This window comes from Entelurus aequoreus, linkage group LG05, assembly GCF_033978785.1.
Source record: "Entelurus aequoreus isolate RoL-2023_Sb linkage group LG05, RoL_Eaeq_v1.1, whole genome shotgun sequence".
NCBI classification, from domain to species: Eukaryota; Metazoa; Chordata; class Actinopteri; order Syngnathiformes; family Syngnathidae; genus Entelurus; species Entelurus aequoreus.
The window spans coordinates 58938044-58950439 of NC_084735.1; the positions used below are offsets into that span (position 1 = coordinate 58938044).

Below are 12396 nucleotides of genomic sequence, written 5' to 3' on the forward strand. Positions count from 1 at the left end.
TCCTGTGGTAACTGTCAAAGAGGAAAGTAAAAGATCAATGCACTTTATCTCTGACTAATGCCTCATTAATCGCACAGTTTCACATTAGTGACCCTTACGCGATCGATGTCGAACGACAACAGCCGGTCAAATCAAGTTGCCCGACTTTTGGCAGAACAATCCACGCCTGTGTTTTCAACATATCAAAGCCTAGCTCCAGCTGAGAGGGATTACGCAGGATGAGACAAAATACTTCCATGTTGTGCCCGTGGTGGATGCATCTACGGCCAGACCAATAGCGCTGTTGGATCCTACAGCAAACGGCAAGTACGATGCATTTAAGGTGTTCCTTTTGCAGCTGTTTGAACTGTTGGAGATTATTGAGTAGGTAGATAGCTTGGTTTCCCTGAATGGCCTGCGGGACAGCAAACCTTCTGAGTTGATGGAAAGAAGGCTCGCTTTGCTGGGTTCTGCTGATCCCTTGTTCCTGTGTGTGCATATCTTCCTGTGTCAGCTTCTGGCACCAGTGCGACCAAGGATTACCGAGCACTGGCTTTGGAGGCAGACAGGATTTTCCATGCTAACAAGCAGCAGTTTGCCAATGTGCTGCCCCATCAGTACGACCAAGCCCCAACACCAGACGACATTGACGTCAGTGCAGCTGCAGTGATCGTGCACCAGCAACGTGACAAGGGGTGGTGCTACTATCATGCAGGTATGAAGCCGCACCTCCGATGGACGGAGCTAATGGCATGCCCATGCCGACCTATGAGACTCGGTATAAGGAAGAGTGTTTTGGTGGACAAAGTTTTGGATGGGATTTAGTTATAGCCACTGTGTATACACTGCTAAAGGGGGCCGACTTCCTGTGCATTTAAACTGTTTATGGATGTTACAAACTCCCATCTGATTAATAGCCTCTCTTTAGCTTCTTTCCCCCATACACTGAGGACAGTGGGGGCACTTTGCGTGGTACGAGCACCTGCCACTTATAACCCGTGTCAACAGCTGCTTTCCAAGTTTCCAGAACTCACTACTTTCTCATCTGCAGTGGTCAAACATGGCATGGAACATCATATTATCATGATCAGCTTCCCAGTCTACGCACAAACTTGGTACCTTGACTAAGCCAAGCTGGAAATTGCTAGACAGGAATTGACTACTATGGAAAGTCTCAGCATTATGCAACTCTCCAATAGCCCGTGTGCTTTACCTTCTGCACATAGTGGCTAAAGCTAATGGAAGCTGGCGCTGTTGTGGCGATTTCCGGCGTTTGAACAATGCCACGACCCCTGACCGATATCCTGTGCCACACATACAGGACTTCTCTCCTCATCTGGCGGGCATCACCGTCTTCTCCAAGGTGGACCTAGTGCATGGTTACCACTCGGTGCCGGTCCACCAACAAGATGTGGCTAAAACAGCAGTCATCACACCTTTGGGACTTTTTTTAATTCAGCGCATGCCATTTTGTTTCAAGGTGGCAGCGCAGACATTTCAGCGATTGATGGACACAGTGCTAAACGACATGCCATGTTTGTTTGTTTACCTGGACGACATTCAAACATTTTTTCAGGAGGCTTAGCCTCTCGTTATCAACCCAGCAAAGTGTACGTTTGGCCGGTTGTCCATCACCTTCCTTGGCCAACATGTCCCACATCAAGGAGTTGTTCTTCTTCCAGCAAGGGTGCAGGCTGTCAACACAATCCCCTGTCTGGCACTGCAGGAGTTCCTGGGCTTGGTCAACTTTTACAAACATGTCCTGCCCCAGACTACCCACCTAATGCACCCATTGTATAATGCCTTACCAGACAAGAGGCCGACAGAGGAGCTGTATTGGTCTCCAACGATGACGTTTGCAGTTGTTAAAAATGCCTTGGCTGGGGCTGCTTTGCACAAACAACAGTTGGGGTGGTGTATGAACAGTGGGTAGGCAGTGCTTGGCAGCCACTGGCCTTTTTTTTTTTTACTAAGAAGCTCTGAGATAACAGAAGGCAGTGCAGTATCTTTGATAGGGAGCTGCTTAACTTTTCCTCGCCTGTCGTCACTTCAGATTTTTGTTAGAGGGCAGGAAATTGACAGCCTTTGTGGGCCATAAACTGTTAACGATCGCCATGGCCAAGACCTCTGAGCTGTTGTCTGATAGATAGCAGCGTCAGCTTTCTGCTATATCTGAGTATATTACGGACATCAAGCGCGTGGCAAGTAAGAACAATTTTGTCACTGACTGTTTCTCCTGAGTAGTGGCTGGTTCTGTGCATTTGGGCCTATTATACGCCGCCGTGGCAAGGTACATGGCTGGGGACTCCACCATTCAGGCCTATTAGACAGCCCCCGTAGCACTGCAGCTGGAGGACGTGGTGTATGGCGCGCCAATGCTACATTATTGTGTGACGTGGAAAGCCACATCGAATTTTGCCTGTGGGCGGGAGGTGTCAGTTTTTGACATCATCCATGGCTGGAGGCAACAGAAGAAAGCAATGTAGATGGGAGCATCTAGCTATGCATGCCCATTGCACATGTGTGGCGCTTGTGCAGGTTCTGTGATCCCCATGGCGGACGTAAAGTTAAAGCTGACAAAGAAAGTTCAGTTTTCGCACATTGGAACGTCTCCTTCTTAACCTCATCCAAAAGTTTCAAAATAAGATCTTCAGTTCGTACAGGTTGCGTAGAAGTAGCGTAGAACAAACTAACTAAGCCTTTTAAAGAACAGTAATCCAACTAAGGAGTTGGTTACATTTTGTACGAGGGAAAAAGGAAAGGCCATATTTATAAAAAAGACAAATTGGGTTGTTACCTGTTGCTGATGTATTTTTATTTTGAAGGCCGGACTATGGATACAGGATGGGGAAGGGAAAAACCAGACGTGTTACAAGGAACTGACGTTAAGAAAATAAAGACTTACATTGTATAACAAGCATTGCAGTCTGTATGAGCCCACATACATACAAAATATGAAAAAAAGAAGAAATAAACAATAGCCAGCTTAATACAATATTATATTAATAACATAATCTCTCGTCAAATATATTCTTCGGACACAACGTAAAAGGGCTGGAGGACCCTTCTCACATTCCTCAGGCTTCTTCTCATAAACCACAGTAGATACTCTGGGGGCCTTATACACACTTATATACATCACATGCATGAATGGGATGGGGTCAGGGATGCGGCGCGCCCCTCATTGCCTCCTTGACCGTCAGAGGCTGCGGGGACTGCGGTTTGGTGGCCTGTAAATCCCGTGTAAGGACCTCAATCGTGAGGGTGAGGCGTGCTCTGTCTGTGGGCGGAGTTTTGTGCCTGGTTGGGATCACAGCCGGTGGCAGTGGGGTGGGTTCTATCTCTGTTGGGGATGGAATGGGGGACCCTCAGGTATACGATGGGTGGAATGGCTAGATAGTGTTGTTGTGTCCGGTGTGGTGTTGTTTGGTGCACTCAGGGTGGTTGTGCACAGGTCGGCGTCTTTTAGCCTGGCTGTGTTTTTTTTTTTGTACGGCTGGTTGAGTGGCCGTGCGGTAGGCTTTCTTGGCGGAGGGGTCTTCGGGTGTTGTTCTGGCTTCATGGGGGTCATGATGTATCTATTTGTGTGTTTGGGTGTGTTTGTCTTCTCTTTGACATTTTGGGGTGTTTTTTTTCTTTGATGGATGTGGTTTGGGTTGTCGGTTGTTTCGCTTCCGATTTATGTAGCGTTGGGTTTTGCTTCTTGTTAGGCGGGTTCTGTTTCGGCTTTGCGCTGTGGGGTTTGTATCAATGGCTGGCTGTGGGGGCAGTGCGGCCTTTTTGTTTGGTGTGGGTGCTGTGGCTTGGTTGTTTGGTGGTGGTGTTTTTTGTGCGGGTTTGGATCGGGGGGTGGAGTTTCTTGGTAGGGGGTTGCTTTTAAGGTCTCTTGTTTGCATGTTGGCTTTTGGGCTGACTAGCGGACTGGCGCTGGGTGGTCTCCATGCTTTTGTCGGACGTTTTGATTTGGTGAGGTGGTTGCTCGGCCATGCGGGGGGGAGAGGGAGGATGGGAGAGGGTGTACGTATGTAATTATATATATATATATATATATATATATATATATATATATATATATATATATATATATATATATATAAATTGTATTAATTTTTTATTTTTTTATTTGTACTGTTCATATATTTATTCATTATTACAAACCCCGTTTCCATATGAGTTGGGAAATTGTGTTAGATGTAAATATAAACGGAATACAATGATTTGCAAATCATTTTCAACCCATATTCAGTTGAATATGCTACAAAGACAACATATTTGATGTTCAAACTGATAAAAACATTTTTTTTTGCAAATAATCATTAACTTTAGAATTTGATGCCAGCAACACGTGACAAAGAAGTTGGGAAAGGTGGCAATAAATACTGATAAAGTTGAGGAATGCTCATCAAACACTTATTTGGAACATCCCACAGGTGAACAGGCAAATTGGGAACAGGTGGGTGCCATGATTGGGTATAAAAGTAGATTCCATGAAATGCTCAGTCATTCACAAACAAGGATGGGGCGAGGGTCACCACTTTGTCAACAAATGCGTGAGCAAATTGTTGAACAGTTTAAGAAAAACCTTTCTCAACCAGCTATTGCAAGGAATTTAGGGATTTCACCATCTACGGTCCGTAATATCATCAAAGGGTTCAGAGAATCTGGAGAAATCACTGCACGTAAGCAGCTAAGCCCGTGACCTTCGATCCCTCAGGCTGTACTGCATCAACAAGCGACATCAGTGTGTAAAGGATATCACCACATGGGCTCAGGAACACTTCAGAAACCCACTGTCAGTAACTACAGTTGGTCGCTACATCTGTAAGTGCAAGTTAAAACTCTCCTATGCAAGGCGAAAACCGTTTATCAACAACACCCAGAAACGCAGTCGGCTTTGCTGGGCCTGAGCTCATCTAAGATGGACTGATACAAAGTGTAAAAGTGTTCTGTGGTCTGACGAGTCCACATTTCAAATTGTTTTTGGAAACTGTGGACGTCGTGTCCTCCGGACCAAAGAGGAAAGAACCATCCGGATAGTTATAGGCGCAAAGTTGAAAAGCCAGCATCTGTGATGGTATGGGGGTGTATTATTGCCCAAGACATGGGTAACTTACACATCTGTGAAGGCGCCATTAATGCTGAAAGGTACATACAGGTTTTGGAGCAACATATGTTGCCATCCAAGCAACGTTACCATGGACGCCCCTGCTTATTTCAGCAAGACAATGCCAAGCCACGTGTTACATCAACGTGGCTTCATGGTAAAAGAGTGCAGGTTCTAGACTGGCCTGCCTGTAGTCCAGACCTGTCTCCCATTGAAAATGTGTGGCGCATTATGAAGCCTAAAATACCACAACGGAGACCCCCGGACTGTTGAACAACTTAAGCTGTACATCAAGCAAGAATGGGAAATAATAACACCTGAGAAGCTTAAAAAATGTGTCTCCTCAGTTCCCAAACGTTTACTGAGTGTTGTTCAAAGGAAAGGCCATGTAACACAGTGGTGAACATGCCCTTTCCCAACTACTTTGGCACGTGTTACAGCCATGAAATTCTAAGTTAATTATTATTTGCAAAAAAAAAAAAGTTTATGAGTTTGAACATCAAATATCTTGCCTTTGTAGTGCATTCAATTGAATATGGGTCAAAAAGGATTTGCAGATAGGTTGATTGGCAACACTAAATTGGCCCTAGTGTGTGAATGTGAGTGTGAATGTTGTCTGTCTATCTGTGTTGGCCCTGCGAAGAGGTGGCGACTTGTCCAGGGTGTACCCCGCCTTCCGCCCGATTGTAGCTGAGATAGGCTCCAGTGCCCCCCGCGACCCCGAAGGGAATAAGTGGTAGAAAATGGATGGATGGATGTATCCGTTTATATTTACATCTAACACTATTTCCCAACTCATATGGAAACGGGGTTTGTATATAAATATATATATTTATATAACAAACAATAATTACATACATACACTCACACATTTATTTATATATATATATATATATATATATATATATATATATATATATATATATATATATATATATATATATATATATATATATATATATATATATATATATATATATATATATATATACACACACACCAAGGCAAGTTGGAAGGGCACCGAGCAAACATGATTTTTCAAGGCAGGGGCTCCAAAGCGCATACACATTATATATATATATGTATATATATATATATATATGTATATATATATATATATATATATATATATATATATATATATATATATATATATATATATATATATATATATATATATATATATATATATATATTATATATATATATATATATATATATATATATATATATATATATATATATATATATATATATATATATATATATACATACATATATATATGTATATAGTTTTTGTTTTGTTTGCGTTTTTAACTAAAAAAAAAAAAAAGGTCCCCTTACGCTGGCCTACCTGGCCAGTGTAGGGGGCATGTGCTTGACCTAAATTCACCTGACGTCCTTCCAGAGCCTGATGCAACTCGTGTATCTCTCGGAAAATCTCAGAACAACTCGGCTGTTCTCATTGTCGGTTAACCTTTGACACACGCTTCCAAAATGGCTCCGCCCTTTTGTTGAAAATGTTAGAAAAGTCATGTCTGGGTGTTTTTATCAATTTATTTGAAGAAACCATTACGTTACAATTGTCCATTATAGGGATGTTACGGTATGAAAATGTGAACTGAATTATTTTAACCAATTTTTATTTTAAATAAAAACACAAACCCATTCAAAATGTATATATGTACCTCAAGTAGAAAGTTGAATGTGCATATGAAAGCAACACAAGCATTATAAACAAAGTAATATGGCAGAAACAAAATAATACTATAAATAAATACAAATAAATGTGAAACATTCGCAAGACTACACTCTTTTGACACAAGACGTACTGCACTTTTTGTCCATATAGATAAAAATAGTGTTCATATATGAGGTCAAGTGTTACACATAGGATTGCATGGTTATGGGCAAAATAATAATTAAGATTATTTTTATCAATATTGAAACCACGTTATAAATCATGATTATTCACTGTTTGTTAAAACAGTGTTAGAGTGTCAATCATGCAATTTGTAATGTCTAATAAAAATGCTCTAGATAAACGTCATCTATATATTTAAAGAAAAATATTTATGTTTTTGTTCATTAATATCAGCGTGTCAGATTTTTTACTACAAGATGCTTTTATCTCTATTTTTATATTTTCATAGAGAGAGGTATTTTATAAGTTATGTTTACACATTTACATGTACTAATGTGTGTACAAGCTGTATCTGGACAGATCCATTGAGAGTTTGAGCAGAAATTGGTCGTATAGCGATTTATAATATACCATAAAACATTAACAAAATGCTATGTCACATGAATGTTTATTCAAATAATTACTTTGTGGAATGAAAAAAACACAAGTAATGTAAAAAACATGGTGTTTACTTTTTTATATCAATATAAAACACAAAACAGTTTGGCGAATGAAGATAAAGTCAAATAAACAAGCTTTGTTCTTCAACAACAACCATGTACTTCAGTGCTATAGTTTGGCTAACAAGAATAAAGAGGAGTGATACCTCTTACACCTAACACCCAATCTTTTTGCCTCACGGACAACTCAGCCAGCGTTCAATTCGATGAAATGACAAAACATTTTAGCTAGTATTGATGTTGTTGGAACACTAACAAAGTTAGCAGTTAAATTAAAGGACGAATGAGCATCCCAGTCAACAAAACTACAGACTTTATAAACAAGTTGTGGCAAAGTTCCCAACACATCGCCTGCTGCATGGTAATTCTCAGTCCCAGCAGCTGACGGAAAGACACTAGCTGCACGTTCAAAATGAAACCGTGGTTAAATTCGAGCCGTGTATATGAATGTATCTGAGTGTGTACATTTGTGTGTATATCAATATATATATATATATATATATATATATATATATATATATATATATATATATATATATATATATATATATATATATATATATATATATATATATATATATATATATATATATATATATATATTTATTTTTATATTTTTTAATTTGTATTTTATTTTTTTTAATATATATATATATTTTTTTTATTTTGTACGCCAATATTATTATTATTATTTATTTTCTGGGGGCGCTCGAGAAGCCTGCCCTATGAGTTGGCGTCTCGGGCTGCTGCAGCCCTGCTACATATCTGTGGCCCCTGGGCCCCCCCGCTCACCCCCTTCCGGATGCCTGTCTTTATGGGGGCCTGCTGAGTTTATTCCACGCACGCGGTCTATCGTGGCACTTTGAAGCGTCGCATAGTATTCTCCTAAACTCTTTTTTTCTTTAGTGTGTTCCATCTCCATCGTTGGGGTCCCTGCAGGTGGGGTGAGTGGTTCCTGTCGCCCCATGCTCAACGGTCCTGCTGCGGCCGACTTAAGTGGGGCTCTCCTAGGGGCGGGCCGGGGTAGGTCTGGTTGCTTGTGGGGCGGGCCGGACCTCCCGGCCGGCTGCGGGGAGTCTCTAAGCCCCTCGAGATGGGGCGTCCCGTCTTTTTGCCCGCGTGGGGTATGGTCTCTAAGATATGGGCATCTACATGAACAATATGATTTGCCTGAGTGGCTGAACAGGCCATGATAAAAAGATTTTTAAGAAAAAGGGAAACAATTGAGAGAGCACGTATGCAAAGCAGTCAGAAATTGGAAACAAACACACTTCATTAAAAAATATTCTTAGCTGGGAACATCAAGAATCTGCAAAAGCGGTTTTAAAATACCTTCAAAAATGGACTATATAGTAAGATCTGGGTGGCTGAAGAAAACCCGATAAAGACTTTTGGAGGGGCAGCAATATCCCTAAGATGTGTCCAGCCTGCCAGAAACCAAAAAAGTAGAAGAAAATGAAGCAGAAAAAGCTTTCTTGAAAATAATTGGGTGACTTCAGTTCTGCTTAGTTAGAAGGCAGCTAATGTCTTGCTAACCACCTCGAGCTACTGTTTTAATTTTTGTTGAGATAGTTGAGTGTTGCATAGCATCATTGTTTTAGAGGTTTGTGTTAAAGCATTAACTTAGTTGACTAACAACATACTTGCTTGTTTTGTTTTTTTTGGCAAGTAGTTTCAGACATTAATGTTACGTACAGGGGGAGTAGAGACAGCAGACCACAAGGGGGGTAGTATTTATTATATATATATATATATATATATATATATATATATATATATATATATATATATATATATATATATATATATATATATATATATATATATATATATATATATATATATATATATATATATATATATATATATATATATATATAAGGGCTGGGAATCTTTGGGTGTCCCACGATTCGATTCAGAATCGATTCTTGGGGTCACGATTCGATTCAAAATCGATTTTTTTTCAATTCAAAACGATTTTTTATTTTTTATTTTTTTTAATTTTTTTTAATGAAAACAATACACAACAATACCATAATAATGCAATACAATTTCAAAACCAAACCCAATTTTGGAGTTCTGAACTTGTGATTTCTTGCAGTGGTAATATTTCACATTTGTCCCAATTGACTTTATACCCTGATAAACAGCCATATTCAGTGATGACATTATTGATGTAGTGTAGAGAGGAGTTAACATGTGACAGGTAGAGAATTATGTCGTCACAATACATCGATAGCTTATTATACTGAGAGCCAATTTTTATACCATGAATATTATTTTCACTTCTTATTTTTGCAGCTAAGGATTCAATAACCAAATTAAATAATAATCCAGATGCAGGACATCCCTGTTTTACTCTGTTCTGAAATATGATTATTGGTTTTGACTGATGCCATGGGCCTTGTATAAAGCATCTTAATCCATTGTATAAAATTATCTCCAAATCCAAATTTACGTAATGTGCAAAACATAAATGAGCAGTTTATGCGGTCGAATGCCTTCTCCGCATCAACAGTACATACTGCTGTGGGATAAGGGAGACTTCTAGCATAGTAAATAACATTAAACAATTTCCTTGTATTGTCTGAAGATTGTCGACCTTCCATGAAGCCAGTTTGGTCAGTATGAATTAATTTTCCTATTACATTTGATAATCGTGTGGCTAAGATTTTTGCCAAGATTCAAAAGGATTCTCTATTCATTCAATACATAGATTTCAGCAGGATCTACCCCAGTCTGCTGACATGCAAGCAGAGTAGTAGATTTTTGTAAAAAGCTTTTATAATTGTAAAGGACAATGTTTTATGAACTGATTGCAATAATGTAAATTTGTTTTAACTATTAAATGAACCAAAAATATGACTTATTTTATCTTTGTGAAAATATTGGACACAGTGTGTTGTCAAGCTTATGAGATGCGATGCAAGTGTAAGCCACTGTGACACTATTGTTCTTTTAAAATTTTTTTTTATAGATGTCTAATGATAATGTCAATGAGGGATTTTTAATCACTGCTATGTTGAAATTGTAACTAATATTGATACTGTTGTTGATAATATTCATTTTTGTTTCACTACTTTTGGTTTGTTCTGTGTCGTGTTTGTGTCTCCTCTCAATTGCTCTGTTTATTGCAGTTCTGAGTGTTGCTGGGTCGGGTTTGGTTTTGGAATTGGATTGCATTGTTATGGTATTGCTGTGTATTGTTTTGTTGGATTGATTAATTAAAAAAATAAAATAAAATAAATAAATACATTTATTTTAAAAACGAGAATCGATTCTGAATCGCACAACGTGAGAATCGCGATTCAAATTCGAATCGATTTTTTCCCACACCCCTAATATATATATATATATATATATATATATATATATATATATATATATATATATATATGAGAATCAAACAATAATAATATAAATCAACAAGGGAATGGAGTATGACAAAAATCCAAGAGTGTGTATGGTGTAAGACCATATGATGTGTAGGAATTAATTGCTGAGTGTTACCAGAGTGATGAGCGTGAGGGGAGTCCAAAAGGGGCTGGGCAGGCCCGTAGTCAGGGCGAATAGCGAGGCGTCAGAGGTCCGTGTCCAAGCGGGAGGTCGAGATCCAAGAGGCAGTCCGGGAAGCAGGGGGGGACAAGGAATGACGAGACACACAGCAACGTCAACGCGGGAATGGAGGTCTGCAGTAGGATCGACAAGAAGGACACAAGAAAATCAAAAATGACAGGGAAGAAAAACACAGAGAGAGCAAGATTGCACAGAGCACGATGATCGCTTACTGTACGCCAACAGAAGGTTACCTTCCGGCGTGGGATAGCAGGTTGAGCAGGCTTATAAAGGAAGGTCTGATCATCAGCTCCAGGTGTCCTGATTGCTGGCGATTGATTGCAGCTTCTTTAATGCCGCCGGTTTGGCGCGCGCTTTGCGCGCTCCCGGAGCTTCGCTCAGCGCAGCGCAGATGAATGTGCACTAACATGTGCCCGGGCTGTGACAATCAACGGGTTATGTTTATGTGCTTCATGGTAAACTGCATCGAAATGAACCACGTTCTGTGTTGGAAATGGTTGCAAGCAGCTATTTAACAGATACAGAGCATTTAAGGCAAATTTTTAATAGCTCACTTGAAGGAACATGTGGCGGAAAGCCATTTTGTGAGTTGTCCAGTGGAAGGTTGTACATTACTTTCAGGTGAAAATTCTCATGTATCATGTATCGGGAAAACAGACATTTTGCATATACTATTATTGGTGACCTTTACAAAGAATGTGCCCAGTCATCATCATCTATTCTAACCGAATCACATGACTTTGGCCCTTAGTGTAAGAGGCAGGCATAGAGACAGTTACAGATAAAGGTGACATGGATATACAGTATCTGATGGTTTAATTTAGGGGTGTCAAAAAAAATAATTTTTCAGATTAATTGCGATTCTTATTTGTAACGATTCTAAATCAATTAAAACATTTTTTATTTGATTTCATTTACTCTTTCAATGTCTACTCCATCTATTTGTATTTGTGTTTCACTTTCTCTTCTACTGTTACTGAATAACATTATTTTAGTTCTACTGAGATTCAAAGATAGTCTGTTTTTGTCAAACCATCTTTTTAATGTGTTAATTTCTTCTGTTATTATTTGTATTAGCGTCTGTGTGTTCTCTCCTGAACAAAACACAGGTGTATAATTTGCAAATAATACTAACTTTAAGTCTTTGTAACTTTACAAATGTCGTTGTGGAAGTCTCTTGCTTCCAGGTTCGTTGGATCACCAATGATGGACATTACAGCCGTGTCCATCTTTGCGAACAATGATTTCTTTTTCAATAGAGTGTGCTTTTCAGCCATGTTCAACTTTCTCCACCATCAACAACCTCCTCTCTTTCCTGACCGCTGCCTTTAACAGCGCGACAGGTGATCAGACAAACACTCACAGCTGTGTCA

The 12396-nt window shown here is 39.4% G+C and overlaps 1 protein-coding gene across 2 annotated transcripts in view; it reads left to right on the forward strand.

Moving 5' to 3' along the window:
- The first annotated feature begins 588 nt into the window (after positions 1–588).
- nherf4b (NHERF family PDZ scaffold protein 4b) overlaps positions 589–12396 on the forward strand; it is a 65357-nt gene continuing 53549 nt past the window's right edge. The window contains exons 1-2 of one of the 2 annotated variants that reach the window (XM_062048456.1): positions 676–694; positions 8354–8391. The gene's annotated coding sequence lies outside the window, so the exon portion shown is untranslated. Of the gene's footprint in view, positions 695–8353; positions 8392–12396 lie in introns of both variants that reach the window. The other variant, XM_062048458.1, reaches the window with a different exon arrangement.